A 23,294-nucleotide genomic window follows, 5' to 3' on the forward strand; every position below is an offset into this window, starting at 1 on the left:
TTTTTATCTTCGGTTCGGGTAACTGCTACGTCATCGGAGGGCAAACTGGCAGAACCTGAGGTACTATCCAAGGACACAGGGTCTTCGTTAGATGACTGCTGATTGCACTGCAAGTTCTCAGATGCAGATTGACGTATTTTGCCCCCTATTTGCTTCGCCTGTTCACGCAGTTGTGGTGCAGTCTGCTCTGCACCTTGACGCGCGATCCTCCGTTTTTTAGATTTCTTGGGAGATGCGTCTCGTGGTGGACTTTGGACGGTACCTGAAGAAGCCTCAGGTTGCAAAGTAGCACTACTCGAAGTGACTGACGCCAGGTCTGATTTCATTGCACTTGACGGGCTGTGGTCAGTGCCTAAGGCAGCTGCAGGATTCGGAGGAGCACCACTAGAAACGGCTGGTTGTGAGTCCGTTTTCTGTGCACCTGATACGCTTTTGATACCTCCTAAAGAAGCTCCAGGATGCAGAGGAGCACTACCCGAAACGACTGAGGTCGCGTCCGTATCCATTGCCTCATTGGGCGATTCCACGGCGACAAGGGCAAGAGCAGATATGTCTTCGCAGGAGGGTTGAGTGTCTACAGATGCTATACCTGAGTCGGTCGGTTGGTCGGTCGCTTGTGGGTCGGTATTCGTAGTAACTTCGGGGGGCGCAGTGGCACTTGCAAAACCGCGCGCTACGGCGACATATGTCACGGGCAGCGTTGACATAGCAGGGGGCCTGACGGCATCGCCGGCAGGCAGTTGCGCCACTCGCCTTTGAACACATTCTGCACGAACGTGGCCTGGTAAATTGCAGACAGCACACGTTTTCGGTTGGTCATCATACATCACAACAGCTCTATATCCGCAGACGTTTATAAACGACGGAATGTGCTTCTGCAATTCTACTTTTAATTGGCGCACACCATTCAAAACAGGGAATTTGTGTGCAGCAGACCACCGTTCGGCAATATTACTCAAAACTTTCCCGTATGGAGCAATAACAGCATTTATCTGGTCACTTGTAATTTCAAAGGTAAGTTCAAAGACTCGCACGGTCCGAATACCTAGACCAGCATGGGCAACGGTAACCTCCCCAACATTTCTGTCAGCATGTTTAAATTTCAGAATGCCACCACAGGATCGAACTATCCTTTCACACAATTCCGCACTGGCAAGTTTCACGAAAACCACACTGTTCATAATCGAGCAATGTATGCCGATAATATCATCAAGTCCTATTTTAACATCATCCTCTAACCACTGTTCAACATCAAATGACCTCGGTCGGACAAAGTTGCGATCAAACGTGAATTTCAAAGTATCTTTTCGTTGCGGTTGCGACATCTCTTAATTCTTTTTCATGTCTACACAAATACTATAGACAGCGACGCGTTGCAGCAAGAGCAGAGACTTACCACGCGGAGCTAACGCCGCACAGCACACAGCACGGCACGTCCGACCTCCAGCGCAGCCGCTGGCTGAATTGCCACTGAGCTAAGAAGGCGGCAGCTTTGAATTTGCGAGCTATCCCCGAATTCTCACTTCATCACACTGAATCTTGCAGCCCTCGACCAGATAATTCATTTGGCGCACTGCTGCTGCTGGGAGTGTCCACATTGCCGTTCTCCAAGTCTCTCGACTGTTTCGCCCTTACGATCGGCGACGACCGTCAGGCCACCAAAAGTTTGCAGTCTGCAATTTCTTGTCCTAGTGCACAGCTTGTGGGATAACGTGGCTCGACTGCGAAATGCGCCTTTCGGCTCCACTCTCTGGCTACAGTTTGCTGTTGTTCACAGTGGCACTGGCGTTGCCCATGGGGCTTCATGTAAGGCGACTGCACGTCGCTCGGCCAACAGCGGCCTACTGCAGACCGACACTTAAGAGACACAAAATACAAATCGACATCGAGAGACAAGCCCTGTCATATGGCACTCGCGACTTATACGCTGAAACTGAATGTAAATAAAACGTCTTTTGTAGTGGGCGTCGCTCCACTGCAGTGTCACACATGGGGAATAAATAGGAAAACAGTAGAACGTCTGTGTAGGGCCATGTTTTTACCTACAGTGCCACCTGCCTGAATGTGTATAAGCATCTGTGGCATCACTCCTTCGCAGCCAAATTGCCACTGCACGTCGCTCGGCCAACAGCGGCCTACTGCAGACCGACACTTAAGAGACACAAAATACACAAAATACACTGCACGTCGCTCGGCCAACAGCGGCCTACTGCAGACCGACACTTAAGAGACACAAAATACAAATCGACATCGACAGACAGGCCCTGTCATATGGCACTCGCGACGTATACGCTCAAATTGAATGTAAATAAAACGTCTTTTGTAGTGGGCGTCGCTCCACTGCAGTGTCACACATGGTGAATAAATAGGAAAACAGTAGAACGTCTGTGTAGGGCCAAGTTTTTACCTACAGTGCCACCTGCCTGAATGTGTATAAGCATCTGTGGCATCACTCCTTCGCAGCCAAATTGCCACACCAGCTGTGTATCTCTAACAAAGTTGATGTATGTCCTCACCTCGGTGACGGTTAAAACGATTTCGCCCCCCGGTGGGCTCGAACCACCAACCATTCGGTTAACAGCCGAACGCGCTAGCCGATTGCGCCACGGAGGCGTTGACTTTGGCTCTCTTGTGCTCTCTATATCAACGCAATCCGTACACATTCTGCAGGAATCTCGCAGAATGGTAGCATCTGCTTATGCCTCTTCACATGGATAACGTGCATGCACACAGTAGCGACGCTCATAAACGAATGACATTATACTACAAAATGCATACAAACCACTGTTCTGCCTATGCATTCAGAAAACCTCCTAGGCCAGTAGAATACTTGTCATAGGTTGTAGAACATCCCTTTCATTTAGTGTACTGCCATGTGATAGACATTGCTCGAGGTAGCTCCGCACGTTGCAGTAAAGTTAAAAAAATTGATGCCTTCTGTGAGGTTCGAACTCACCACTCGTGGTTTACGAGACCAGTGCTCTACCACTGAGCTAAGAAGGCGGCAGCTTTGAATTTGCGAGCTATCCCCGAATTCTCACTTCATCACACTGAATCTTGCAGCCCTCGACCAGATAATTGATTTGGCGCACTGCTGCTATTGGGAGTGTCCACATTGCCGTTCTCCAAATCTCTCGACTGTTTCGCCCTTACGATCGGCGACGACCGTCAGGCCACCAAAAGTTTGCGGTCTGCAATTTCTTGTCCTAGTGCACAGCTTGTGGGATAACGTGGCTCGACTGCGAAATGCGCCTTTCGGCTCCTCTCTCTGGCTACAATTTGCTGTTGTTCACAGTGGCACTGGCGTTGCCCATGGGGCTTCATGTAAGGCGACTGCACGTCGCTCGGCCAACAGCGGCCTACTGCAGACCGACACTTAAGAGACACAAAATACAAATCGATATCGAGAGACAGGCCCTGTCATATGGCACTCGCGAAGTATACACTGAAATTGAATGTAAATAAAACGTCTTCTGTAGTGGGCGTCGCTCCACTGCAGTGTCACACATGGTGAATAAATAGGAAAACAGTAGAACATCTGTGTAGGGCCATGTTTTTACCTACAGTGCCACCTGCCTGAATGTGTATAAGCATCTGTGGCATCACTCCTTCGCAGCCAAATTGCCACTGCACGTCGCTCGGCCAACAGCGGCCTACTGCAGACCGACACTTAAGAGACACAAAATACAAATCGACATCGACAGACAGGCCCTGTCATATGGCACTCGCGACGTATACGCTCAAATTGAATGTAAATAAAACGTCTTTTGTAGTGGGCGTCGCTCCACTGCAGTGTCACACATGGTGAATAAATAGGAAAACAGTAGAACGTCTGTGTCGGGCCAAGTTTTTACCTACAGTGCCACCTGCCTGAATGTGTATAAGCATCTGTGGCATCACTCCTTCGCAGCCAAATTGCCACACCAGCTGTGTATCTCTAACAAAGTTGATGTATGTCCTCACCTCGGTGACGGTTAAAACGATTTCGCCCCCCGGTGGGCTCGAACCACCAACCATTCGGTTAACAGCCGAACGCGCTAGCCGATTGCGCCACGGAGGCGTTGACTTTGGCTCTCTTGTGCTCTCTATATCAACGCAATCCGTACACATTCTGCAGGAATCTCGCAGAATGGTAGCATCTGCTTATGCCTCTTCACATGGATAACGTGCATGCACACAGTAGCGACGCTCATAAACGAATGACATTATACTACAAAATGCATACAAACCACTGTTCTGCCTATGCATTCAGAAAACCTCCTAGGCCAGTAGAATACTTGTCATAGGTTGTAGAACATCCCTTTCATTTAGTGTACTGCCATGTGATAGACATTGCTCGAGGTAGCTCCGCACGTTGCAGTAAAGTTAAAAAAATTGATGCCTTCTGTGAGGTTCGAACTCACCACTCGTGGTTTACGAGACCAGTGCTCTACCACTGAGCTAAGAAGGCGGCAGCTTTGAATTTGCGAGCTATCCCCGAATTCTCACTTCATCACACTGAATCTTGCAGCCCTCGACCAGATAATTGATTTGGCGCACTGCTGCTATTGGGAGTGTCCACATTGCCGTTCTCCAAATCTCTCGACTGTTTCGCCCTTACGATCGGCGACGACCGTCAGGCCACCAAAAGTTTGCGGTCTGCAATTTCTTGTCCTAGTGCACAGCTTGTGGGATAACGTGGCTCGACTGCGAAATGCGCCTTTCGGCTCCTCTCTCTGGCTACAATTTGCTGTTGTTCACAGTGGCACTGGCGTTGCCCATGGGGCTTCATGTAAGGCGACTGCACGTCGCTCGGCCAACAGCGGCCTACTGCAGACCGACACTTAAGAGACACAAAATACAAATCGATATCGAGAGACAGGCCCTGTCATATGGCACTCGCGAAGTATACACTGAAATTGAATGTAAATAAAACGTCTTCTGTAGTGGGCGTCGCTCCACTGCAGTGTCACACATGGTGAATAAATAGGAAAACAGTAGAACATCTGTGTAGGGCCATGTTTTTACCTACAGTGCCACCTGCCTGAATGTGTATAAGCATCTGTGGCATCACTCCTTCGCAGCCAAATTGCCACTGCACGTCGCTCGGCCAACAGCGGCCTACTGCAGACCGACACTTAAGAGACACAAAATACAAATCGACATCGACAGACAGGCCCTGTCATATGGCACTCGCGACGTATACGCTCAAATTGAATGTAAATAAAACGTCTTATGTAGTGGGCGTCGCTCCACTGCAGTGTCACACATGGTGAATAAATAGGAAAACAGTAGAACGTCTGTGTAGGGCCAAGTTTTTACCTACAGTGCCACCTGCCTGAATGTGTATAAGCATCTGTGGCATCACTCCTTCGCAGCCAAATTGCCACACTAGCTGTGTATCTCTAACAAAGTTGACGTATGTCCTCACCTCGGTGACGGTTAAACGATTTCGCCCCCGAGTTGGCTTGAACCACCAACCTTTCGGTTAACAGCCGAACGCACTAGCCGATTGCGCCACGGAGGCGTTGACTTTGGCTCACTTATGCTCTCTATATCAACGCAATTCGTACACATTCTGCAGGAATCTCGCAGAATGGTAGCATCTGCTTATGCCTCTTCACATGGATAACGTGCATGCACACTGTAGCGACGCTCATAAACGAATGACATTATACTACAAAATGCATACAAACCACTGTTCTGCCTATGCATTCAGAAAACCTCCTAGACCACTAGAATACCTGTCATAGATTGTAGAACATCCCTTTCATTCAGTGTACTGCCATGTGATAGACATTGCTCGAGGTAGCTCCGCACGTTGCAGGAAAGTTAAAAAAATGGATGCCTTCTGTGAGGTTCGAACTCACGACTCCTGGTTTACGAGACCAGTGCTCTACCACTGAGCTAAGAAGGCGGCAGCTTTGAATTTGCGAGCTATCCCCGAATTCTCACTTCATCACACTGAATCTTGCAGCCCTCGACCAGATAATTGATTTGGCGCACTGCTGCTATTGGGAGTGTCCACATTGCTGTTCTCCAAATCTCTCGACTGTTTCGCCCTTACGATCTGCGACGACCGTCAGGCCACCAATAGTTTGCGGTCTGCAATTTCTTGTCCTAGTGCACAGCTTGTGGGATAACGTGGCTCGACTGCGAAATGCGCCTTTCGGCTCCTCTCTCTGGCTACAATTTGCTGTTGTTCACAGTGGCACTGGCGTTGCCCATGGGGCTTCATGTAAGGCGACTGCACGTCGCTCGGCCAACAGCGGTCTACTGCAGACCGACACTTAAGAGACACAAAATACAAATCGACATCGAGAGACAGGCCCTGTCATATGGCACTCGCGACGCATACACTGAAATTGAATGTAAATAAAACGTCTTTTGTAGTGGGCGTCGCTCCACTGCAGTGTCACACATGGTGAATAAATAGGAAAACAGTAGAACATCTGTGTAGGGCCATGTTTTTACCTACAGTGCCACCTGCCTGAATCTGTATAAGCATCTGTGGCATCACTCCTTCGCAGCCAAATTGCCACTGCACGTCGCTCGGCCAACAGCGGCCTACTGCAGACTGACACTTAAGAGACACAAAATACAAATCGACATCGACAGACAGGCCCTGTCATATGGCACTCGCGACGTATACGCTCAAATTGAATGTAAATAAAACGTCTTTTGTAGTGGGCGTCGCTCCACTGCTGTGTCACACATGGTGAATAAATAGGAAAACAGTAGAACGTCTGTGTAGGGTCATGTTTTTACCTACAGTGCCACCTGCCTGAATGTGTATAAGCATCTGTGGCATCACTCCTTCGCAGCCAAATTGCCACACTAGCTGTGTATCTCTAACAAAGTTGACGTATGTCCTCACCTCGGTGACGGTTAAAACGATTTCGCCCCCGGGTTGGCTTGAAACACCAGCCTTTCGGATAACAGCCGAACGCGCTAGCCGATTGCGCCACGGAGGCGTTGACTTTGGCTGACTTGTGCTCTGTATATCAAGGCAATTCGTACACATTCTGCAGGAATCTCGCAGAATGGTAGCATCTGCTTATGCCTCTTCACATGGATAACGTGCATGCACACTGTAGCGACGCTCATAAACGAATGACATTATACTACAAAATGCATACAAACCACTGTTCTGCCTATGCATTCAGAAAACCTCCTAGACCACTAGAATACTTGTCATAGATTGTAGAACATCCCTTTCATTCAGTGTACTGCCATGTGATAGACATTGCTCGAGGTAGCTCCGCACGTTGCAGGAAAGTTAAAAAAATTGATGCCTTCTGTGAGGTTCGAACTCACGACTCCTGGTTTACGAGACCAGTGCTCTACCACTGAGCTAAGAAGGCGGCAGCTTTGAATTTGCGAGCTATCCCAGAATTCTCACTTCATCACACTGAATCTTGCAGCCCTCGACCAGATAACTGATTTGGCGCACTGCTGCTATTGGGAGTGTCCACATTGCCGTTCTCCAAATCTCTCGACTGTTTCGCCCTTACGATCGGCGACGACCGTCAGGCCACCAAAAGTTTGCGGTCTGCAATTTCTTGTCCTAGTGCACAGCTTGTGGGATAACGTGGCTCGACTGCGAAATGCGCCTTTCGGCTCCTCTCTCTGGCTACAGTTTGCTGTTGTTCACAGTGGCACTGGCGTTGCCCATGGGGCTTCATGTAAGGCGACTGCACGTCGCTCGGCCAACAGCGGCCTACTGCAGACCGACACTTAAGAGACACAAAATACAAATCGACATCGACAGACAGGCCCTGTCATATGGCACTCGCGACGTATACGCTCAAATTGAATGTAAATAAAACGTCTTTTGTAGTGGGCGTCGCTCCACTGCAGTGTCACACATGGTGAATAAATAGGAAAACAGTAGAACATCTGTGTAGGGCCATGTTTTTACCTACAGTGCCACCTGCCTGAATATGTATAAGCATCTGTGGCATCACTCCTTCGCAGCCAAATTGCCACTGCACGTCGCTCGGCCAACAGCGGCCTACTGCAGACCGACACTTAAGAGACACAAAATACAAATCGACATCGACAGACAGGCCCTGTCATATGGCACTCGCGACGTATACGCTCAAATTGAATGTAAATAAAACGTCTTTTGTAGTGGGCGTCGCTCCACTGCTGTGTCACACATGGTGAATAAATAGGAAAACAGTACAACGTCTGTGTAGGGCCATGTTTTTACCTACAGTGCCACCTGCCTGAATGTGTATAAGCATCTGTGGCATCACTCCTTCGCAGCCAAATTGCCACACTAGCTGTGTATCTCTAACAAAGGTGACGTATGTCCTCACCTCGGTGACGGTTAAAACGATTTCGCCCCCGGGTTGGCTTGAACCACCAACCTTTCGATTAACAGCCGAAGGCGCTAGCCGATTGCGCCACGGAGGCGTTTTGGCTCACTTGTGCTCTGTATATCAAGGCAATTCGTACACATTCTGCAGGAATCTCGCAGAATGGTAGCATCTGCTTATGCCTCTTCACATGGATAACGTGCATGCACACTGTAGCGACGCTCATAAACGAATGACATTATACTACAAAATGCATACAAACCACTGTTCTGCCTATGCATTCAGAAAACCTCCTAGACCACTAGAATACTTGTCATAGATTGTAGAACATCCCTTTCATTCAGTGTACTGCCATGTGATAGACATTGCTCGAGGTAGCTCCGCACGTTGCAGGAAAGTTAAAAAAATGGATGCCTTCTGTGAGGTTCGAACTCACGACTCCTGGTTTACGAGACCAGTGCTCTACCACTGAGCTAAGAAGGCGGCAGCTTTGAATTTGCAAGCTATCCCCGAATTCTCACTTCATCACACTGAATCTTGCAGCCCTCGACCAGATAACTGATTTGGCGCACTGCTGCTATTGGGAGTGTCCACATTGCCGTTCTCCAAATCTCTCGACTGTTTCGCCCTTACGATCGGCGACGACCGTCAGGCCACCAAAAGTTTGCGGTCTGCAATTTCTTGTCCTAGTGCACAGCTTGTGGGATAACGTGGCTCGACTGCGAAATGCGCCTTTCGGCTCCTCTCTCTGGCTACAGTTTGCTGTTGTTCACAGTGGCACTGGCGTTGCCCATGGGGCTTCATGTAAGGCGACTGCACGTCGCTCGGCCAACAGCGGCCTACTGCAGACCGACACTTAAGAGACACAAAATACAAATCGACATCGACAGACAGGCCCTGTCATATGGCACTCGCGACGTATACGCTCAAATTGAATGTAAATAAAACGTCTTTTGTAGTGGGCGTCGCTCCACTGCAGTGTCACACATGGTGAATAAATAGGAAAACAGTAGAACATCTGTGTAGGGCCATGTTTTTACCTACAGTGCCACCTGCCTGAATGTGTATAAGCATCTGTGGCATCACTCCTTCGCAGCCAAATTGCCACTGCACGTCGCTCGGCCAACAGCGGCCTACTGCAGACCGACACTTAAGAGACACAAAATACAAATCGACATCGACAGACAGGCCCTGTCATATGGCACTCGCGACGTATACGCTCAAATTGAATGTAAATAAAACGTCTTTTGTAGTGGGCGTCGCTCCACTGCTGTGTCACACATGGTGAATAAATAGGAAAACAGTAGAACGTCTGTGTAGGGTCATGTTTTTACCTACAGTGCCACCTGCCTGAATGTGTATAAGCATCTGTGGCATCACTCCTTCGCAGCCAAATTGCCACTGCACGTCGCTCGGCCAACAGCGGCCTACTGCAGACCGACACTTAAGAGACACAAAATACAAATCGACATCGACAGACAGGCCCTGTCATATGGCACTCGCGAGGTATACGCTCAAATTGAATGTAAATAAAACGTCTTTTGTAGTGGGCGTTGCTCCACTGCAGTGTCACACATGGTGAATAAATAGGAAAACAGTAGAACATCTGTGTAGGGTCATGTTTTTACCTACAGTGCCACCTGCCTGAATGTGAATAAGCATCTGTGGCATCACTCCTTCGCAGCCAAATTGCCACACTAGCTGTGTATCTCTAACAAAGTTGACGTATGTCCTCACCTCGGTGACGGTTAAAACGATTTCGCCCCCGGGTTGGCTTGAAACACCAACCTTTCGGATAACAGCCGAACGCGCTAGCCGATTGCGCCACGGAGGCGTTGACTTTGGCTGACTTGTGCTCTCTATATCAACGCAATTCGTACACATTCTGCAGGAATCTCGCAGAATGGTAGCATCTGCTTATGCCTCTTCACATGGATAACGTGCATGCACACTGTAGCGACGCTCATAAACGAATGACATTATACTACAAAATGCATACAAACCACTGTTCTGCCTATGCATTCAGAAAACCTCCTAGACCACTAGAATACTTGTCATAGATTGTAGAACATCCCTTTCATTCAGTGTACTGCCATGTGATAGACATTGCTCGAGGTAGCTCCGCACGTTGCAGGAAAGTTAAAAAAATGGATGCCTTCTGTGAGGTTCGAACTCACGACTCCTGGTTTACGAGACCAGTGCTCTACCACTGAGCTAAAAAGGCGGCAGCTTTGAATTTGCAAGCTATCCCCGAATTCTCACTTCATCACACTGAATCTTGCAGCCCTCGACCAGATAACTGATTTGGCGCACTGCTGCTATTGGGAGTGTCCACATTGCCGTTCTCCAAATCTCTCGACTGTTTCGCCCTTACGATCGGCGACGACCGTCAGGCCACCAAAAGTTTGCGGTCTGCAATTTCTTGTCCTAGTGCACAGCTTGTGGGATAACGTGGCTCGACTGCGAAATGCGCCTTTCGGCTCCTCTCTCTGGCTACAGTTTGCTGTTGTTCACAGTGGCACTGGCGTTGCCCATGGGGCTTCATGTAAGGCGACTGCACGTCGCTCGGCCAACAGCGGCCTACTGCAGACCGACACTTAAGAGACACAAAATACAAATCGACATCGACAGACAGGCCCTGTCATATGGCACTCGCGACGTATACGCTCAAATTGAATGTAAATAAAACGTCTTTTGTAGTGGGCGTCGCTCCACTGCAGTGTCACACATGGTGAATAAATAGGAAAACAGTAGAACATCTGTGTAGGGCCATGTTTTTACCTACAGTGCCACCTGCCTGAATGTGTATAAGCATCTGTGGCATCACTCCTTCGCAGCCAAATTGCCACTGCACGTCGCTCGGCCAACAGCGGCCTACTGCAGACCGACACTTAAGAGACACAAAATACAAATCGACATCGACAGACAGGCCCTGTCATATGGCACTCGCGACGTATACGCTCAAATTGAATGTAAATAAAACGTCTTTTGTAGTGGGCGTCGCTCCACTGCTGTGTCACACATGGTGAATAAATAGGAAAACAGTAGAACGTCTGTGTAGGGTCATGTTTTTACCTACAGTGCCACCTGCCTGAATGTGTATAAGCATCTGTGGCATCACTCCTTCGCAGCCAAATTGCCACACTAGCTGTGTATCTCTAACAAAGGTGACGTATGTCCTCACCTCGGTGACGGTTAAAACGATTTCGCCCCCGGGTTGGCTTGAACCACCAACCTTTCGATTAACAGCCGAAGGCGCTAGCCGATTGCGCCACGGAGGCGTTTTGGCTCACTTGTGCTCTGTATATCAAGGCAATTCGTACACATTCTGCAGGAATCTCGCAGAATGGTAGCATCTGCTTATGCCTCTTCACATGGATAACGTGCATGCACACTGTAGCGACGCTCATAAACGAATGACATTATACTACAAAATGCATACAAACCACTGTTCTGCCTATGCATTCAGAAAACCTCCTAGGCCAGTAGAATACTTGTCATAGATTGTAGAACTTCCCTTTCATTCAGTGTACTGCCATGTGATAGACATTGCTCGAGGTAGCTCCGCACGTTGCAGGAAAGTTAAAAAAATGGATGCCTTCTGTGAGGTTCGAACTCACGACTCCTAGTTTACGAGACCAGTGCTCTACCACTGAGCTAAGAAGGCGGCAGCTTTGAATTTGCGAGCTATCCCCGAATTCTCACTTCATCACACTGAATCTTGCAGCCCTCGACCAGATAATTGATTTGGCGCACTGCTGCTGCTGGGAGTGTCCACATTGCCGTTCTCCAAATCTCTCGACTGTTTCGCCCTTACGATCGGCGACGACCGTCAGGCCACCAAAAGTTTGCGGTCTGCAATTTCTTGTCCTAGTGCACAGCTTGTGGGATAACGTGGCTCGACTGCGAAATGCGCCTTTCGGCTCCTCTCTCTGGCTACAGTTTGCTGTTGTTCACAGTGGCACTGGCGTTGCCCATGGGGCTTCATGTAAGGCGACTGCACGTCGCTCGGCCAACAGCGGCCTACTGCAGACCGACACTTAAGAGACACAAAATACAAATCGACATCGAGAGACAGGCCCTGTCATATGGCACTCGCGAGGTATACGCTCAAATTGAATGTAAATAAAACGTCTTTTGTAGTGGGCGTTGCTCCACTGCAGTGTCACACATGGTGAATAAATAGGAAAACAGTAGAACATCTGTGTAGGGCCATGTTTTTACCTACAGTGCCACCTGCCTGAATGTGTATAAGCATCTGTGGCATCACTCCTTCGCAGCCAAATTGCCACTGCACGTCGCTCGGCCAACAGCGGCCTACTGCAGACCGACACTTAAGAGACACAAAATACAAATCGACATCGACAGACAGGCCCTGTCATATGGCACTCGCGACGTATACGCTCAAATTGAATGTAAATAAAACGTCTTTTGTAGTGGGCGTCGCTCCACTGCTGTGTCACACATGGTGAATAAATAGGAAAACAGTAGAACGTCTGTGTAGGGTCATGTTTTTACCTACAGTGCCACCTGCCTGAATGTGTATAAGCATCTGTGGCATCACTCCTTCGCAGCCAAATTGCCACACTAGCTGTGTATCTCTAACAAAGTTGACGTATGTCCTCACCTCGGTGACGGTTAAAACGATTTCGCCCCCAGGTTGGCTTGAACCACCAACCTTTCGATTAACAGCCGAAGGCGCTAGCCGATTGCGCCACGGAGGCGTTGACTTTGGCACACTTGTGCTCTCTATATCAAGGCAATTCGTACACATTCTGCAGGAATCTCGCAGAATGGTAGCATCTGCTTATGCCTCTTCACATGGATAACGTGCATGCACACTGTAGCGACGCTCATAAACGAATGACATTATACTACAAAATGCATACAAACCACTGTTCTGCCTATGCATTCAGAAAACCTCCTAGACCACTAGAATACTTGTCATAGATTGTAGAACATCCCTTTCATTCAGTGTACTGCCATGTGATAGACATTGCTCGAGGTAGCTCCGCACGTTGCAGGAAAGTTAAAAAAATGGATGCCTTCTGTGAGGTTCGAACTCACGACTCCTGGTTTACGAGACCAGTGCTCTACCACTGAGCTAAGAAGGCGGCAGCTTTGAATTTGCGAGCTATCCCCGAATTCTCACTTCATCACACTGAATCTTGCAGCCCTCGACCAGATAACTGATTTGGCGCACTGCTGCTATTGGGAGTGTCCACATTGCCGTTCTCCAAATCTCTCGACTGTTTCGCCCTTACGATCGGCGACGACCGTCAGGCCACCAAAAGTTTGCGGTCTGCAATTTCTTGTCCTAGTGCACAGCTTGTGGGATAACGTGGCTCGACTGCGAAATGCGCCTTTCGGCTCCTCTCTCTGGCTACAGTTTGCTGTTGTTCACAGTGGCACTGGCGTTGCCCATGGGGCTTCATGTAAGGCGACTGCACGTCGCTCGGCCAACAGCGGCCTACTGCAGACCGACACTTAAGAGACACAAAATACAAATCGACATCGAGAGACAGGCCCTGTCATATGGCACTCGCGAGGTATACGCTCAAATTGAATGTAAATAAAACGTCTTTTGTAGTGGGCGTTGCTCCACTGCAGTGTCACACATGGTGAATAAATAGGAAAACAGTAGAACATCTGTGTAGGGCCATGTTTTTACCTACAGTGCCACCTGCCTGAATGTGTATAAGCATCTGTGGCATCACTCCTTCGCAGCCAAATTGCCACTGCACGTCGCTCGGCCAACAGCGGCCTACTGCAGACCGACACTTAAGAGACACAAAATACAAATCGACATCGACAGACAGGCCCTGTCATATGGCACTCGCGACGTATACGCTCAAATTGAATGTAAATAAAACGTCTTTTGTAGTGGGCGTCGCTCCACTGCTGTGTCACACATGGTGAATAAATAGGAAAACAGTAGAACGTCTGTGTAGGGTCATGTTTTTACCTACAGTGCCACCTGCCTGAATGTGTATAAGCATCTGTGGCATCACTCCTTCGCAGCCAAATTGCCACACTAGCTGTGTATCTCTAACAAAGTTGACGTATGTCCTCACCTCGGTGACGGTTAAAACGATTTCGCCCCCAGGTTGGCTTGAACCACCAACCTTTCGATTAACAGCCGAAGGCGCTAGCCGATTGCGCCACGGAGGCGTTGACTTTGGCACACTTGTGCTCTCTATATCAAGGCAATTCGTACACATTCTGCAGGAATCTCGCAGAATGGTAGCATCTGCTTATGCCTCTTCACATGGATAACGTGCATGCACACTGTAGCGACGCTCATAAACGAATGACATTATACTACAAAATGCATACAAACCACTGTTCTGCCTATGCATTCAGAAAACCTCCTAGACCACTAGAATACTTGTCATAGATTGTAGAACATCCCTTTCATTCAGTGTACTGCCATGTGATAGACATTGCTCGAGGTAGCTCCGCACGTTGCAGGAAAGTTAAAAAAATGGATGCCTTCTGTGAGGTTCGAACTCACGACTCCTGGTTTACGAGACCAGTGCTCTACCACTGAGCTAAGAAGGCGGCAGCTTTGAATTTGCGAGCTATCCCCGAATTCTCACTTCATCACACTGAATCTTGCAGCCCTCGACCAGATAACTGATTTGGCGCACTGCTGCTATTGGGAGTGTCCACATTGCCGTTCTCCAAATCTCTCGACTGTTTCGCCCTTACGATCGGCGACGACCGTCAGGCCACCAAAAGTTTGCGGTCTGCAATTTCTTGTCCTAGTGCACAGCTTGTGGGATAACGTGGCTCGACTGCGAAATGCGCCTTTCGGCTCCTCTCTCTGGCTACAGTTTGCTGTTGTTCACAGTGGCACTGGCGTTGCCCATGGGGCTTCATGTAAGGCGACTGCACGTCGCTCGGCCAACAGCGGCCTACTGCAGACCGACACTTAAGAGACACAAAATACAAATCGACATCGACAGACAGGCCCTGTCATATGGCACTCGCGACGTATACGCTCAAATTGAATGTAAATAAAACGTCTTTTGTAGTGGGCGTCGCTCCACTGCAGTGTCACACATGGTGAATAAATAGGAAAACAGTAGAACATCTGTGTAGGGCCATGTTTTTACCTACAGTGCCACCTGCCTGAATATGTATAAGCATCTGTGGCATCACTCCTTCGCAGCCAAATTGCCACTGCACGTCGCTCGGCCAACAGCGGCCTACTGCAGACCGACACTTAAGAGACACAAAATACAAATCGACATCGACAGACAGGCCCTGTCATATGGCACTCGCGACGTATACGCTCAAATTGAATGTAAATAAAACGTCTTTTGTAGTGGGCGTCGCTCCACTGCTGTGTCACACATGGTGAATAAATAGGAAAACAGTAGAACGTCTGTGTAGGGTCATGTTTTTACCTACAGTGCCACCTGCCTGAATGTGTATAAGCATCTGTGGCATCACTCCTTCGCAGCCAAATTGCCACACTAGCTGTGTATCTCTAACAAAGGTGACGTATGTCCTCACCTCGGTGACGGTTAAAACGATTTCGCCCCCGGGTTGGCTTGAACCACCAACCTTTCGATTAACAGCCGAAGGCGCTAGCCGATTGCGCCACGGAGGCGTTGACTTTGGCTCACTTGTGCTCTGTATATCAAGGCAATTCGTACACATTCTGCAGGAATCTCGCAGAATGGTAGCATCTGCTTATGCCTCTTCACATGGATAACGTGCATGCACACTGTAGCGACGCTCATAAACGAATGACATTATACTACAAAATGCATACAAACCACTGTTCTGCCTATGCATTCAGAAAACCTCCTAGGCCAGTAGAATACTTGTCATAGATTGTAGAACTTCCCTTTCATTCAGTGTACTGCCATGTGATAGACATTGCTCGAGGTAGCTCCGCACGTTGCAGGAAAGTTAAAAAAATGGATGCCTTCTGTGAGGTTCGAACTCACGACTCCTAGTTTACGAGACCAGTGCTCTACCACTGAGCTAAGAAGGCGGCAGCTTTGAATTTGCGAGCTATCCCCGAATTCTCACTTCATCACACTGAATCTTGCAGCCCTCGACCAGATAATTGATTTGGCGCACTGCTGCTGCTGGGAGTGTCCACATTGCCGTTCTCCAAATCTCTCGACTGTTTCGCCCTTACGATCGGCGACGACCGTCAGGCCACCAAAAGTTTGCGGTCTGCAATTTCTTGTCCTAGTGCACAGCTTGTGGGATAACGTGGCTCGACTGCGAAATGCGCCTTTCGGCTCCTCTCTCTGGCTACAGTTTGCTGTTGTTCACAGTGGCACTGGCGTTGCCCATGGGGCTTCATGTAAGGCGACTGCACGTCGCTCGGCCAACAGCGGCCTACTGCAGACCGACACTTAAGAGACACAAAATACAAATCGACATCGAGAGACAGGCCCTGTCATATGGCACTCGCGAGGTATACGCTCAAATTGAATGTAAATAAAACGTCTTTTGTAGTGGGCGTTGCTCCACTGCAGTGTCACACATGGTGAATAAATAGGAAAACAGTAGAACATCTGTGTAGGGTCATGTTTTTACCTACAGTGCCACCTGCCTGAATGTGAATAAGCATCTGTGGCATCACTCCTTCGCAGCCAAATTGCCACACTAGCTGTGTATCTCTAACAAAGTTGACGTATGTCCTCACCTCGGTGACGGTTAAAACGATTTCGCCCCCGGGTTGGCTTGAAACACCAACCTTTCGGATAACAGCCGAACGCGCTAGCCGATTGCGCCACGGAGGCGTTGACTTTGGCTGACTTGTGCTCTCTATATCAACGCAATTCGTACACATTCTGCAGGAATCTCGCAGAATGGTAGCATCTGCTTATGCCTCTTCACATGGATAACGTGCATGCACACTGTAGCGACGCTCATAAACGAATGACATTATACTACAAAATGCATACAAACCACTGTTCTGCCTATGCATTCAGAAAACCTCCTAGACCACTAGAATACTTGTCATAGATTGTAGAACATCCCTTTCATTCAGTGTACTGCCATGTGATAGACATTGCTCGAGGTAGCTCCGCACGTTGCAGGAAAGTTAAAAAAATGGATGCCTTCTGTGAGGTTCGAACTCACGACTCCTGGTTTACGAGACCAGTGCTCTACCACTGAGCTAAGAAGGCGGCAGCTTTGTATTTGCAAGCTATCCCCGAATTCTCACTTCATCACACTGAATCTTGCAGCCCTCGACCAGATAACTGATTTGGCGCACTGCTGCTATTGGGAGTGTCCACATTGCCGTTCTCCAAATCTCTCGACTGTTTCGCCCTTACGATCGGCGACGACCGTCAGGCCACCAAAAGTTTGCGGTCTGCAATTTCTTGTCCTAGTGCACAGCTTGTGGGATAACGTGGCTCGACTGCGAAATGCGCCTTTCGGCTCCTCTCTCTGGCTACAGTTTGCTGTTGTTCACAGTGGCACTGGCGTTGCCCATGGGGCTTCATGTAAGGCGACTGCACGTCGCTCGGCCAACAGCGGCCTACTGCAGACCGACACTTAAGAGACACAAAATACAAATCGACATCGACAGACAGGCCCTGTCATATGGCACTCGCGACGTATACGCTCAAATTGAATGTAAATAAAACGTCTTTTGTAGTGGGCGTCGCTCCACTGCAGTGTCACACATGGTGAATAAATAGGAAAACAGTAGAACATCTGTGTAGGGCCATGTTTTTACCTACAGTGCCACCTGCCTGAATGTGTATAAGCATCTGTGGCATCACTCCTTCGCAGCCAAATTGCCACTGCACGTCGCTCGGCCAACAGCGGCCTACTGCAGACCGACACTTAAGAGACACAAAATACAAATCGACATCGACAGACAGGCCCTGTCATATGGCACTCGCGACGTATACGCTCAAATTGAATGTAAATAAAACGTCTTTTGTAGTGGGCGTCGCTCCACTGCTGTGTCACACATGGTGAATAAATAGGAAAACAGTAGAACGTCTGTGTAGTTTCATGTTTTTACCTATAGTGCCACCTGCCTGAATGTGTATAAGCATCTGTGGCATCACTCCTTCGCAGCCAAATTGCCACACTAGCTGTGTATCTCTAACAAAGTTGACGTATGTCCTCACCTCGGTGACGGTTAAAACGATTTCGCCCCCAGGTTGGCTTGAACCACCAACCTTTCGATTAACAGCCGAAGGCGCTAGCCGATTGCGCCACGGAGGCGTTGACTTTGGCTCACTTGTGCTCTCTATATCAACGCAATTCGTACACATTCTGCAGGAATCTCGCAGAATGGTAGCATCTGCTTATGCCTCTTCACATGGATAACGTGCATGCACACTGTAGCGACGCTCATAAACGAATGACATTATACTACAAAATGCATACAAACCACTGTTCTGCCTATGCATTCAGAAAACCTCCTAGACCACTAGAATACTTGTCATAGATTGTAGAACATCCCTTTCATTCAGTGTACTGCCATGTGATAGACATTGCTCGAGGTAGCTCCGCACGTTGCAGGAAAGTTAAAAAAATGGATGCCTTCTGTGAGGTTCGAACTCACGACTCCTGGTTTACGAGACCAGTGCTCTACCACTGAGCTAAGAAGGCGGCAGCTTTGAATTTGCGAGCTATCCCCGAATTCTCACTTCATCACACTGAATCTTGCAGCCCTCGACCAGATAACTGATTTGGCGCACTGCTGCTATTGGGAGTGTCCACATTGCCGTTCTCCAAATCTCTCGACTGTTTCGCCCTTACGATCGGCGACGACCGTCAGGCCACCAAAAGTTTGCGGTCTGCAATTTCTTGTCCTAGTGCACAGCTTGTGGGATAACGTGGCTCGACTGCGAAATGCGCCTTTCGGCTCCTCTCTCTGGCTACAGTTTGCTGTTGTTCACAGTGGCACTGGCGTTGCCCATGGGGCTTCATGTAAGGCGACTGCACGTCGCTCGGCCAACAGCGGCCTACTGCAGACCGACACTTAAGAGACACAAAATACAAATCGACATCGACAGACAGGCCCTGTCATATGGCACTCGCGACGTATACGCTCAAATTGAATGTAAATAAAACGTCTTTTGTAGTGGGCGTCGCTCCACTGCAGTGTCACACATGGTGAATAAATAGGAAAACAGTAGAACATCTGTGTAGGGCCATGTTTTTACCTACAGTGCCACCTGCCTGAATGTGTATAAGCATCTGTGGCATCACTCCTTCGCAGCCAAATTGCCACTGCACGTCGCTCGGCCAACAGCGGCCTACTGCAGACCGACACTTAAGAGACACAAAATACAAATCGACATCGACAGACAGGCCCTGTCATATGGCACTCGCGACGTATACGCTCAAATTGAATGTAAATAAAACGTCTTTTGTAGTGGGCGTCGCTCCACTGCTGTGTCACACATGGTGAATAAATAGGAAAACAGTAGAACGTCTGTGTAGGGTCATGTTTTTACCTACAGTGCCACCTGCCTGAATGTGTATAAGCATCTGTGGCATCACTCCTTCGCAGCCAAATTGCCACACTAGCTGTGTATCTCTAACAAAGTTGACGTATGTCCTCACCTCGGTGACGGTTAAAACGATTTCGCCCCCAGGTTGGCTTGAACCACCAACCTTTCGATTAACAGCCGAAGGCGCTAGCCGATTGCGCCACGGAGGCGTTGACTTTGGCACACTTGTGCTCTCTATATCAAGGCAATTCGTACACATTCTGCAGGAATCTCGCAGAATGGTAGCATCTGCTTATGCCTCTTCACATGGATAACGTGCATGCACACTGTAGCGACGCTCATAAACGAATGACATTATACTACAAAATGCATACAAACCACTGTTCTGCCTATGCATTCAGAAAACCTCCTAGGCCAGTAGAATACTTGTCATAGATTGTAGAACTTCCCTTTCATTCAGTGTACTGCCATGTGATAGACATTGCTCGAGGTAGCTCCGCACGTTGCAGGAAAGTTAAAAAAATGGATGCCTTCTGTGAGGTTCGAACTCACGACTCCTGGTTTACGAGACCAGTGCTCTACCACTGAGCTAAGAAGGCGGCAGCTTTGAATTTGCGAGCTATCCCCGAATTCTCACTTCATCACACTGAATCTTGCAGCCCTCAACCAGATAATTGATTTGGCGCACTGCTGCTGCTGGGAGTGTCCACATTGCCGTTCTCCAAATCTCTCGACTGTTTCGCCCTTACGATCGGCGACGACCGTCAGGCCACCAAAAGTTTGCGGTCTGCAATTTCTTGTCCTAGTGCACAGCTTGTGGGATAACGTGGCTCGACTGCGAAATGCGCCTTTCGGCTCCTCTCTCTGGCTACAGTTTGCTGTTGTTCACAGTGGCACTGGCGTTGCCCATGGGGCTTCATGTAAGGCGACTGCACGTCGCGCGGCCAACAGCGGCCTACTGCAGACCGACACTTAAGAGACACAAAATACAAATCGACATCGACAGACAGGCCCTGTCATATGGCACTCGCGACGTATACGCTCAAATTGAATGTAAATAAAACGTCTTTTGTAGTGGGCGTCGCTCCACTGCAGTGTCACACATGGTGAATAAATAGGAAAACAGTAGAACATCTGTGTAGGGTCATGTTTTTACCTACAGTGCCACCTGCCTGAATGTGAATAAGCATCTGTGGCATCACTCCTTCGCAGCCAAATTGCCACACTAGCTGTGTATCTCTAACAAAGTTGACGTATGTCCTCACCTCGGTGACGGTTAAAACGATTTCGCCCCCCGGTTGGCTTGAAACACCAACCTTTCGGATAACAGCCGAACGCGCTAGCCGATTGCGCCACGGAGGCGTTGACTTTGGCTGACTTGTGCTCTCTATATCAACGCAATTCGTACACATTCTGCAGGAATCTCGCAGAATGGTAGCATCTGCTTATGCCTCTTCACATGGACAACGTGCATGCACACTGTAGCGACGCTCATAACCGAATGACATTATACTACAAAATGCATACAAACCACTGTTCTGCCTATGCATTCAGAAAACCTCCTAGACCACTAGAATACTTGTCATAGATTGTAGAACATCCCTTTCATTCAGTGTACTGCCATGTGATAGACATTGCTCGAGGTAGCTCCGCACGTTGCAGGAAAGTTAAAAAAATGGATGCCTTCTGTGAGGTTCGAACTCACGACTCCTGGTTTACGAGACCAGTGCTCTACCACTGAGCTAAGAAGGCGGCAGCTTTGAATTTGCGAGCTATCCCCGAATTCTCACTTCATCACACTGAATCTTGCAGCCCTCGACCAGATAACTGATTTGGCGCACTGCTGCTATTGGGAGTGTCCACATTGCCGTTCTCCAAATCTCTCGACTGTTTCGCCCTTACGATCGGCGACGACCGTCAGGCCACCAAAAGTTTGCGGTCTGCAATTTCTTGTCCTAGTGCACAGCTTGTGGGATAACGTGGCTCGACTGCGAAATGCGCCTTTCGGCTCCTCTCTCTGGCTACAGTTTGCTGTTGTTCACAGTGGCACTGGCGTTGCCCATGGGGCTTCATGTAAGGCGACTGCACGTCGCTCGGCCAACAGCGGCCTACTGCAGACCGACACTTAAGAGACACAAAATACAAATCGACATCGACAGACAGGCCCTGTCATATGGCACTCGCGACGTATACGCTCAAATTGAATGTAAATAAAACGTCTTTTGTAGTGGGCGTCGCTCCACTGCAGTGTCACACATGGTGAATAAATAGGAAAACAGTAGAACATCTGTGTAGGGCCATGTTTTTACCTACAGTGCCACCTGCCTGAATGTGTATAAGCATCTGTGGCATCACTCCTTCGCAGCCAAATTGCCACTGCACGTCGCTCGGCCAACAGCGGCCTACTGCAGACCGACACTTAAGAGACACAAAATACAAATCGACATCGACAGACAGGCCCTGTCATATGGCACTCGCGACGTATACGCTCAAATTGAATGTAAATAAAACGTCTTTTGTAGTGGGCGTCGCTCCACTGCTGTGTCACACATGGTGAATAAATAGGAAAACAGTAGAACATCTGTGTAGGGTCATGTTTTTACCTACAGTGCCACCTGCCTGAATGTGTATAAGCATCTGTGGCATCACTCCTTCGCAGCCAAATTGCCACACTAGCTGTGTATCTCTAACAAAGTTGACGTATGTCCTCACCTCGGTGACGGTTAAAACGATTTCGCCCCCAGGTTGGCTTGAACCACCAACCTTTCGATTAACAGCCGAAGGCGCTAGCCGATTGCGCCACGGAGGCGTTGACTTTGGCTCACTTGTGCTCTGTATATCAAGGCAATTCGTACACATTCTGCAGGAATCTCGCAGAATGGTAGCATCTGCTTATGCCTCTTCACATGGATAACGTGCATGCACACTGTAGCGACGCTCATAAACGAACGACATTATACTACAAAATGCATACAAACCACTGTTCTGCCTATGCATTCAGAAAACCTCCTAGGCCAGTAGAATACTTGTCATAGATTGTAGAACTTCCCCTTCATTCAGTGTACTGCCATGTGATAGACATTGCTCGAGGTAGCTCCGCACGTTGCAGGAAAGTTAAAAAAATGGATGCCTTCTGTGAGGTTCGAACTCACGACTCCTGGTTTACGAGACCAGTGCTCTACCACTGAGCTAAGAAGGCGGCAGCTTTGAATTTGCGAGCTATCCCCGAATTCTCACTTCATCACACTGAATCTTGCAGCCCTCGACCAGATAATTGATTTGGCGCACTGCTGCTGCTGGGAGTGTCCACATTGCCGTTCTCCAAATCTCTCGACTGTTTCGCCCTTACGATCGGCGACGACCGTCAGGCCACCAAAAGTTTGCGGTCTGCAATTTCTTGTCCTAGTGCACAGCTTGTGGGATAACGTGGCTCGACTGCGAAATGCGCCTTTCGGCTCCTCTCTCTGGCTACAGTTTGCTGTTGTTCACAGTGGCACTGGCGTTGCCCATGGGGCTTCATGTAAGGCGACTGCAC

General features: G+C 48.8%; 29 non-coding genes across 29 annotated transcripts; all 29 read right to left on the minus strand.

Annotated features, from left to right (window-relative positions):
- Positions 1-2,539: 2,539 nt before the first annotated feature.
- Trnan-guu (transfer RNA asparagine (anticodon GUU)) lies at positions 2,540-2,613 on the minus strand. The gene has a single exon. It is a non-coding gene; the product is annotated as a tRNA-Asn (tRNA).
- A 318-nt stretch (positions 2,614-2,931) lies between these two features.
- Positions 2,932-3,003, minus strand: Trnat-cgu (transfer RNA threonine (anticodon CGU)). The gene has a single exon. It is a non-coding gene; the product is annotated as a tRNA-Thr (tRNA).
- Positions 3,004-3,986: 983 nt separating this feature from the next.
- On the minus strand, positions 3,987-4,060 carry Trnan-guu (transfer RNA asparagine (anticodon GUU)). Its single transcript has one exon. It is a non-coding gene; the product is annotated as a tRNA-Asn (tRNA).
- Positions 4,061-4,378: 318 nt separating this feature from the next.
- Positions 4,379-4,450, minus strand: Trnat-cgu (transfer RNA threonine (anticodon CGU)). The gene has a single exon. It is a non-coding gene; the product is annotated as a tRNA-Thr (tRNA).
- A 982-nt stretch (positions 4,451-5,432) lies between these two features.
- On the minus strand, positions 5,433-5,506 carry Trnan-guu (transfer RNA asparagine (anticodon GUU)). The gene has a single exon. It is a non-coding gene; the product is annotated as a tRNA-Asn (tRNA).
- A 318-nt stretch (positions 5,507-5,824) lies between these two features.
- On the minus strand, positions 5,825-5,896 carry Trnat-cgu (transfer RNA threonine (anticodon CGU)). Its single transcript has one exon. It is a non-coding gene; the product is annotated as a tRNA-Thr (tRNA).
- Positions 5,897-6,879: 983 nt separating this feature from the next.
- Trnan-guu (transfer RNA asparagine (anticodon GUU)) lies at positions 6,880-6,953 on the minus strand. The gene has a single exon. It is a non-coding gene; the product is annotated as a tRNA-Asn (tRNA).
- A 318-nt stretch (positions 6,954-7,271) lies between these two features.
- Positions 7,272-7,343, minus strand: Trnat-cgu (transfer RNA threonine (anticodon CGU)). Its single transcript has one exon. It is a non-coding gene; the product is annotated as a tRNA-Thr (tRNA).
- Positions 7,344-8,326: 983 nt separating this feature from the next.
- On the minus strand, positions 8,327-8,400 carry Trnan-guu (transfer RNA asparagine (anticodon GUU)). Its single transcript has one exon. It is a non-coding gene; the product is annotated as a tRNA-Asn (tRNA).
- A 314-nt stretch (positions 8,401-8,714) lies between these two features.
- Trnat-cgu (transfer RNA threonine (anticodon CGU)) lies at positions 8,715-8,786 on the minus strand. The gene has a single exon. It is a non-coding gene; the product is annotated as a tRNA-Thr (tRNA).
- A 1,277-nt stretch (positions 8,787-10,063) lies between these two features.
- Trnan-guu (transfer RNA asparagine (anticodon GUU)) lies at positions 10,064-10,137 on the minus strand. The gene has a single exon. It is a non-coding gene; the product is annotated as a tRNA-Asn (tRNA).
- A 318-nt stretch (positions 10,138-10,455) lies between these two features.
- Trnat-cgu (transfer RNA threonine (anticodon CGU)) lies at positions 10,456-10,527 on the minus strand. Its single transcript has one exon. It is a non-coding gene; the product is annotated as a tRNA-Thr (tRNA).
- A 983-nt stretch (positions 10,528-11,510) lies between these two features.
- Trnan-guu (transfer RNA asparagine (anticodon GUU)) lies at positions 11,511-11,584 on the minus strand. Its single transcript has one exon. It is a non-coding gene; the product is annotated as a tRNA-Asn (tRNA).
- A 314-nt stretch (positions 11,585-11,898) lies between these two features.
- Trnat-cgu (transfer RNA threonine (anticodon CGU)) lies at positions 11,899-11,970 on the minus strand. The gene has a single exon. It is a non-coding gene; the product is annotated as a tRNA-Thr (tRNA).
- A 983-nt stretch (positions 11,971-12,953) lies between these two features.
- On the minus strand, positions 12,954-13,027 carry Trnan-guu (transfer RNA asparagine (anticodon GUU)). Its single transcript has one exon. It is a non-coding gene; the product is annotated as a tRNA-Asn (tRNA).
- A 318-nt stretch (positions 13,028-13,345) lies between these two features.
- On the minus strand, positions 13,346-13,417 carry Trnat-cgu (transfer RNA threonine (anticodon CGU)). Its single transcript has one exon. It is a non-coding gene; the product is annotated as a tRNA-Thr (tRNA).
- A 983-nt stretch (positions 13,418-14,400) lies between these two features.
- On the minus strand, positions 14,401-14,474 carry Trnan-guu (transfer RNA asparagine (anticodon GUU)). The gene has a single exon. It is a non-coding gene; the product is annotated as a tRNA-Asn (tRNA).
- A 318-nt stretch (positions 14,475-14,792) lies between these two features.
- Trnat-cgu (transfer RNA threonine (anticodon CGU)) lies at positions 14,793-14,864 on the minus strand. The gene has a single exon. It is a non-coding gene; the product is annotated as a tRNA-Thr (tRNA).
- Positions 14,865-15,847: 983 nt separating this feature from the next.
- On the minus strand, positions 15,848-15,921 carry Trnan-guu (transfer RNA asparagine (anticodon GUU)). Its single transcript has one exon. It is a non-coding gene; the product is annotated as a tRNA-Asn (tRNA).
- A 318-nt stretch (positions 15,922-16,239) lies between these two features.
- Trnat-cgu (transfer RNA threonine (anticodon CGU)) lies at positions 16,240-16,311 on the minus strand. The gene has a single exon. It is a non-coding gene; the product is annotated as a tRNA-Thr (tRNA).
- A 689-nt stretch (positions 16,312-17,000) lies between these two features.
- On the minus strand, positions 17,001-17,074 carry Trnan-guu (transfer RNA asparagine (anticodon GUU)). Its single transcript has one exon. It is a non-coding gene; the product is annotated as a tRNA-Asn (tRNA).
- Positions 17,075-17,392: 318 nt separating this feature from the next.
- Positions 17,393-17,464, minus strand: Trnat-cgu (transfer RNA threonine (anticodon CGU)). The gene has a single exon. It is a non-coding gene; the product is annotated as a tRNA-Thr (tRNA).
- Positions 17,465-18,447: 983 nt separating this feature from the next.
- Trnan-guu (transfer RNA asparagine (anticodon GUU)) lies at positions 18,448-18,521 on the minus strand. The gene has a single exon. It is a non-coding gene; the product is annotated as a tRNA-Asn (tRNA).
- A 318-nt stretch (positions 18,522-18,839) lies between these two features.
- On the minus strand, positions 18,840-18,911 carry Trnat-cgu (transfer RNA threonine (anticodon CGU)). Its single transcript has one exon. It is a non-coding gene; the product is annotated as a tRNA-Thr (tRNA).
- Positions 18,912-19,894: 983 nt separating this feature from the next.
- Trnan-guu (transfer RNA asparagine (anticodon GUU)) lies at positions 19,895-19,968 on the minus strand. The gene has a single exon. It is a non-coding gene; the product is annotated as a tRNA-Asn (tRNA).
- A 318-nt stretch (positions 19,969-20,286) lies between these two features.
- On the minus strand, positions 20,287-20,358 carry Trnat-cgu (transfer RNA threonine (anticodon CGU)). The gene has a single exon. It is a non-coding gene; the product is annotated as a tRNA-Thr (tRNA).
- A 1,081-nt stretch (positions 20,359-21,439) lies between these two features.
- On the minus strand, positions 21,440-21,511 carry Trnat-cgu (transfer RNA threonine (anticodon CGU)). The gene has a single exon. It is a non-coding gene; the product is annotated as a tRNA-Thr (tRNA).
- Positions 21,512-22,494: 983 nt separating this feature from the next.
- Positions 22,495-22,568, minus strand: Trnan-guu (transfer RNA asparagine (anticodon GUU)). Its single transcript has one exon. It is a non-coding gene; the product is annotated as a tRNA-Asn (tRNA).
- A 318-nt stretch (positions 22,569-22,886) lies between these two features.
- On the minus strand, positions 22,887-22,958 carry Trnat-cgu (transfer RNA threonine (anticodon CGU)). Its single transcript has one exon. It is a non-coding gene; the product is annotated as a tRNA-Thr (tRNA).
- Positions 22,959-23,294: the final 336 nt, after the last annotated feature.

Source organism: Schistocerca gregaria, chromosome 5 (genome assembly GCF_023897955.1).
Source record: "Schistocerca gregaria isolate iqSchGreg1 chromosome 5, iqSchGreg1.2, whole genome shotgun sequence".
Lineage (NCBI taxonomy): Eukaryota > Metazoa > Arthropoda > Insecta > Orthoptera > Acrididae > Schistocerca > Schistocerca gregaria.